This window comes from Coffea arabica, chromosome 2c (assembly GCF_036785885.1).
Source record: "Coffea arabica cultivar ET-39 chromosome 2c, Coffea Arabica ET-39 HiFi, whole genome shotgun sequence".
Taxonomy (NCBI): domain Eukaryota; kingdom Viridiplantae; phylum Streptophyta; class Magnoliopsida; order Gentianales; family Rubiaceae; genus Coffea; species Coffea arabica.
This window is the reverse complement of record NC_092312.1, coordinates 62,405,717-62,412,268: the sequence shown is the minus strand read 5'-3', so window position 1 is coordinate 62,412,268 and position 6,552 is coordinate 62,405,717. Positions and strand designations below refer to the sequence as shown.

The window sequence follows — 6,552 nt, the reverse complement described above, 5'->3', positions numbered from 1 at the left end:
CATAACTTCTTTTTCTACTTTAATACAAAAAGTTATTGAAAATTCGGGGTTTTCTCTCTCTTGTTCATGACTAGAATTTAACCCTGTTCTGTGGAAATTTTGTTTGCTTCAACCTTCAACTTGTCATATTTTTCTTAAGTTTGCTCTTTCTGACGATCACAAGTCACCAAATCAAACATTTCAATTCCTTTCCCTTTTCTTAACCTTTTTCTTTTTTGTAGAATTTGCAAGCCAAATCCTTCAGTTTTTATATTTGATTTATTAAATCTTCTATTTGTTCATCAACCAAACTATGAAATAAGAAAAACACTTACCGAAACCCATGAAGAAATATATAAATTCATGCTACCATGAAAAAGAATAAGATGTATGGGACGTGGACTTCATGATCGAAGGGTTCTTCATGGTCACAAAAATCTTTCCGCCGCAACTATTCACAAGATTGGCTCCATCATTCCATGCTTCACGTTCACTAGGCTTCATTAAAAAATTTCCCTCTCTGCCTTTTGGTTTCTCTTTGCAAACATCATAACCTCTTGATTTTATTCGGAACTTTTGGATCCGGGATCAAGATTTTGGATCCGATGGTGGCTTTGCTCCGCCTGGGCATGCTGATAACCATTTGCATTTGTAGCTTTGTTTCCTTGTCTAAAGAAATTCCTAGTTTTGTTTTCTCTCTCAAACACATAATGGCAAGAAGAATTTGTGAGGCGTTTTGGTATTAAAAAATTAAAATTGTATGGAAGGAATGTGGCCTATTTAATGACTGGGTCTATGCTAGATTTTGCCGCTTCTAAATCCTTAATATGGAGAATGTGACTTGACATGACAAATTTATGGTTAATTGGTTGCATAAAATGTGGTGGCATCACCACAGAAGTCCTACATTGGAAAAGGTAAAATAGTTTGAGAACTAAATTAGTTTAAAGAAAAAACCATGAAGGATGAAATCAATTTTAAGGACCAAATTGACGAATTTCTTGAATGCTTATGGGATCTTTGCATTCACAATACTTATCATAGATTGCAATTAGTAATGGAGATGATTTGATGGAAAATTAAATTGATGGGATTAGTTGTAGAACAGAACTTTCAAATGAGTCAGTATTTGTTGTACATTTCAACATTGTTGTCTTCATGTTTACTTACATATAACTAGAAACTTTTTCGGCTGTGCCTTCAATGCCCAATGTGTTGGGCTAAATATGCGGGAGAGGTCTTTGGTTTTCCTATATAGATGTATGGAGAAGCATATCATAAATTTTAAACTTAAAAAATTAAACTACTCATTTGGAACCTTGAAAAATACTGATCTGATTAGATGATGATTCATTTAAGTTGAATAGAACGTCTAACGGTGAAGTTGTTGTGTAGAGAATATAGTTGACAGCATATAGAATGTAGACCATGACCATCCTCATTGGACCATTTACTCATTGCAATACTTGCACCATTTTATATGTGCTAGCATTTCTGGTTGCAGTTACCAACTTAACTTCTATTTTTGCATAAGCACAATAAAAACTTGATTCGTACAATAGCTCATTCACTCAATGCATAACCCATTAACATGTTTGAACTGATTCTATCTTCCCAATTTCGAGCAAAAACTAAAACATCTGTCCCTTGGAAATCATTTCACTCTAGCAAGTGAAGGACCTTAGGAGTATCAACAGCAACTTCTGATTTCAACCACTCAAAGCATAGGCACAGGCCCCAATAGAACCTAGCCGTACAGTCCTTGAGATAAATCTCTCTACTGTTTCTGATAATATAGAAACTGAGAGAGCAATTATGATGGGCCATAGTCACACGAGTGACTGGGACAACGGCACCATACCCTTCCCATTACATTTTAAGCATCTGCATGGAGATTTTTCGACAAGCTATCAGCTAAACAGAAAAACTTATATCCAATAACAATAATTGCAGTGAGAAAGCTGCTAACGATCAAGATGGGCCTAACGTAGCTAAACTGTAAAAAGTGTAACTTTCAGTTTATGGTATGAACTCTCCCTACAGATACAACAAAGTCAGAGTATGGAATACAACCTTACATCATTGTATCAGAACCATCTCTGAGCAATTAGACCCCTCCCATAGCATGCAGGACAATGCATCATTTGATTTTATTATTTATCTCCCAAAGGAAGACCATTATTCTTTTCAGAACTTTCCATTGCAGGAACCTCTGATGAGCCTATGTAATCATGTTCCTCAAAGGGCATAGACATCAAAATTATTTTTAAGAAATCTTAGCTCAGCTTTAGGTGTATAACACCCACAAAAAAGATTCTGGAAAAGTAATGAAAAGATGAAGAGTTGAAAGTATACATGGACCAAGTTGAACTTGAAAGGCATATAAAGGTTGAAAGAATGAACAAACTTTTTCAAAAATTAAACTGAAAGATCAAAATTAAACATCCATATGACATCTATCACCAGCAAAAATATAGCGAACGTCAGCATAGAATGAGCAACATGAGATCAAGATCAGAACCGAAAAAGGTCGAAAAGGAAAGATAAAGTGCCCTAAAAACACAAAAAGAATTGGCCATAGGAGAAAAAAAAGATATAGAGCAAAATAGAATTTACCTGTGTAATCTTTCTCTCCACGTTTTCTCTGCTAATTATCCCAAATTTCACATAGACATTTCATCAAACACTTGATAGTCATTAGTCTATGAGATTTCACATACTTGACTTATTTGAACATCTGTATTTGCTTGCAACAAAAACAAACACCACCAACCAAAAAATAAACTCAAACATCAGAACATCATTTAAAAAAAATGAGAAAAAGAAATAACAAAATGAAGAACATCTAATAAAAAACTTTAAAAAATGAAACAAACCTTGTCAACGAAGAATAAATCCAAAAAAGACTATGATCAATAACATATATAAATTAGTTTCTTTATTTATCTACTATTGTTATTTGTTATGTAAAAAAATTAACAAAAAGTAAAGAAAAAATCTGTCTTACCCAAGGAGGCACCAGAGAAAAAGCAGTGAAGAGCAAGATGGAACTCAGAAGTGCTTATTTGTGCCAGGAATTAATCAGTGCATGACCAGTTCCTAAAACCAAAATTTAAGCAGATACCAAATTATATCAAACAAATCATGATTTGAGTGCAGATTCTACTTGTTGAGCCCCAAAACATATGAAAAATTAGAACCAAGACAATAGAAGCTAGGGGAAATACTCTTTTAACTGGTCTTTGGTTGTAATTATGATAGTCACTAACATAACAATGCAGTAAAAGTCTAAAACAATCAATGAAATTAATGTTTCTAGGTCCATCAAAGTATTGTTTCCAATGGAATTTAAAGATAGTTCGAGCCATTGCAAAACATTAAAGGATCATTCAGCATACAAACACAAATGCAAAAGTAAAATCATTTTTGTTTAGGACCAAACAGTAAGCTAAGAACATCTCTTAAATCATCTAATACTCCATAATAATGGGACATGTAAATTTTCAGAAAACTAAACCAGTGTGGTGGTAAAGCTACCTTTAGAAGCAAATCATCAAACACAAAGCATGGTACTATTGTTATCCATCACTTACTGTATTCAGAATATGTGAATGCATAAAATAGCAAAGGTGTTGTGGTTTAAAGGTTTGAAAGTTGTGTGGAACCTAGAACGCTGACTTTAGAAATAGCTTTGAGGAATTAACATTCTACACCTTTAAGGCAGCTACAACAAATCCTAGAAGCTCAATATTAGGATTATGTGTTTTAAATTTGGTTTGTTCTATAGGCAACCTAACTTTTGTGCATAATAGCTTCAACGTGGGTAAAACCTTAATATGTAAGACTCATTCTAATGCTTTTACATAAGGCTGGAACTTAAGGTTAGAATTGAGATTGAGAATTTAACTTGTTTTACGTTGGTTATCTCTATTCATTAAGTAGTAATAACCCTTCCTTGGTAATTAGTTGTACTATATTATTAATAGGAAAAGAAAAAGCAAAAAACTGAAGGACTGAAGAGAGAGACTTGAAATTGAAGCAACTGCTTACTGCAAATGTGTGGATGCTAAATTAGAGGTTTCTCTGCACCAATTGTTTCAAACCGCAATTAACCCCCTGAAGAAGTTTAACAACCAAAATAAAAAGAAGACAAATTATCCAGTCTCTTTAATACTGGTAGGGGAAAAATTAGACAAAGAAAAGGAGTAGTTACCTATAGCACGATAGGCTGCAGAGAAGAAGATAGAAGCACGAAGTTTTTTTGACCGGTATTTCTGTTCTCTGTTCCAATATAAGGGCACAAACTTTACTTCATTCTTGATAATTTGCCAATTGGTCAACAATAAGGAAAGCAAAACGACATCCCTATATCCCTAGCAATGGTAATAGCCATGATGAAGAGAGTGGATAAAAATGCAAACTTGATAAGTTTTCAGAGATTTTTAATAATTTACCAACCAGGAAATGAAAATGAATACAAAAGGACAAATCACAATCCCATAGTTGGGATATGATAAAGAGGACAGAAGTAAAAAAAAAAATTGGATGGATAGCCATAATTTAGGGAAGAAATCATTAAATTGTCGACCGAGTGCTAGAGGAATTCAAGGTATTTTTCTTGGTCTGAACCAGAAAGAAAAAGAGGGGGAAACAACAGAACGGAAAACAGAATTTGGTGAAGACAATCTTCAAATAGTTGACCAAATTTTGGAGGAATTCAATTGGCACTTTTCTTTGTCTATAAACCAGAAAAGCAAAACAAAGGAGAAAGAAAATAAGGGGAAAGAGAGAGAGCATGAGATTGTTGACCAAGTGGGCGGAACAGTTGAATTCATACTTTTCTTTGTTTCTTTTGGAAGAACACATAGCAGGTAGACAACCTATTTTTGGCCACTGTCTCTAAAAGCTGTTCAACTACTTGTCTGCTGCTCTGTTTCCATCAAGAGAAGAGGAGCAGTGGAAGAAACGGGAAACAATGAAAAGGAAAGGAGGATAATTTGACCCAACATGCCGGAAATGACCCTTAACAGTGATCTACTGTTTTGAGGTAATGTTATTTCTGTTAGGACAAAGTTGTAATTAGATGGTAAAAGACGTATGACCCCTTAATAGTAGTTAACTGTTCAATCCAGAAATTATAATTTGGAGGGCATTGTTGGCAAAAGACAGCTGCTGCAGTACACTCCCTCCCCAAGAGCAGCCACGTGGATCAACATGGGAGAAGAAGCCTTAGGTTTTTATATATACTAGTGAAACGGCCTGCGTGATACGCAGGAAGGCTAATACTTCCGGTGTTAAATTGCACAATTTTTAGCCATTGTATATTTCTTATAATGTAAAGAATTATATAAGTGTTATAAGTTTGGCTTGAATTTGTTACGTTAATATAGTTAATAAAGTACTATAGTTGAGACAATATAGTGTTGATATTTTGTATAATATGATTTGTATAAATGATATGGTCTGGGTTCAGTAATTATAAAGATGGAGAAAAGGATAAGTGGAGAGTAGAAAGTCAAGATGGCAAAATGCATAATTGAAGTTAGAAAGCAAAGGAAGTGCAGTTACATGCATGAAAGTTAGTCCGAAACATGGTCTCATGTATAGTTAGGTTAATAGTTACATGAAAGGAGAACAAAAGTGCTTTTGGAATTGATTTTATTAGAGTGGTAATGTTGTCTCGAATTGGTATGATCTGAGCAACATTCTTGTGTCTTGAAGAGAGTACTTTTCTGGTCCATTTTCAACACAGATGATGACTTGGTAATCCAACAATACTTTAGAGAGGAAGACTAATAGATCATTTATTTTCTGCACGAGTTTGCTTTAGAAATTTGGTCCAGCCGTTTGTGAGATAGTTGTTGTCATAATGTGGCTGGGCATGGATGTTTTGTCGGTGCAGTTGGATGATTGGAGCAGTAGTATTTTTGTGTTTTTTTTTGTGGTGATTCTGAACGGCAATTTCTGTCGGGAAATGCAATGAGTTAGTTTATTTCTAGTATGAGCAATAAAATGGACAAAGTAAAAGGACATTATACCAGTTGAAGGATGTCTTCAAGGGTAAGTCGATGGAAAAATGCTGCGGGAGTTAGATCTTGTGTGTTGTTTGGTAAGCCAGTGACAGTTTTTTGATAGATGTAGGTAGATTTGTCAAAATGCATGAGTGCAAATGGATATACTTGTGCTTTGTGTATGAGTTGGCGTGGTTCATGGAAATGTTCGTTGTTGATAGTTTTTTCCAAAGATGGTTATATTGAACTCCATGTTTGCCAAATGTTTAAAGAGAATGACATCACCTGTCTTGAGGTCATGGTCTTGTGCGAAGTCTGTCCAACCCTGATTGAGTTCAAAGTTGGTCAATGTAATGAGCCATTGTTTGTCCTTTTCTTTGATGGCTAGAAATATTTGTCAGCATTGTCAAACTGTTTGGATCAGGTCATCTGGAACAGGTTGCCAGAAAAATTGCGATTTTACTTGTTTGGGATAAAACTGTCTATTTATGCAGAGCTCTAGTATTGTGTATTAGGGCCTTACCAGTCTTTTGTTCTTTGCAAAGCGAATTGTAAAGTAGCA

The 6,552-nt window shown here is 34.6% G+C and overlaps 1 long non-coding RNA gene across 2 annotated transcripts; it reads right to left on the bottom strand.

Annotated features, from left to right (window-relative positions):
* Positions 1 to 1,428: 1,428 nt before the first annotated feature.
* LOC140035371 (uncharacterized) lies at positions 1,429 to 4,899 on the bottom strand. Of its 2 annotated transcripts, XR_011839513.1 has the most exons (3): positions 4,193 to 4,899; positions 2,596 to 4,095; positions 1,429 to 1,863 (listed from the first exon to the last, which is right to left on the bottom strand). It is a non-coding gene; the product is annotated as an uncharacterized lncRNA (long non-coding RNA). The 2 variants fall into 2 exon arrangements; XR_011839512.1 differs by having other exon boundaries at positions 1,429 to 4,095.
* Between the last annotated feature and the right edge of the window lie 1,653 nt (positions 4,900 to 6,552).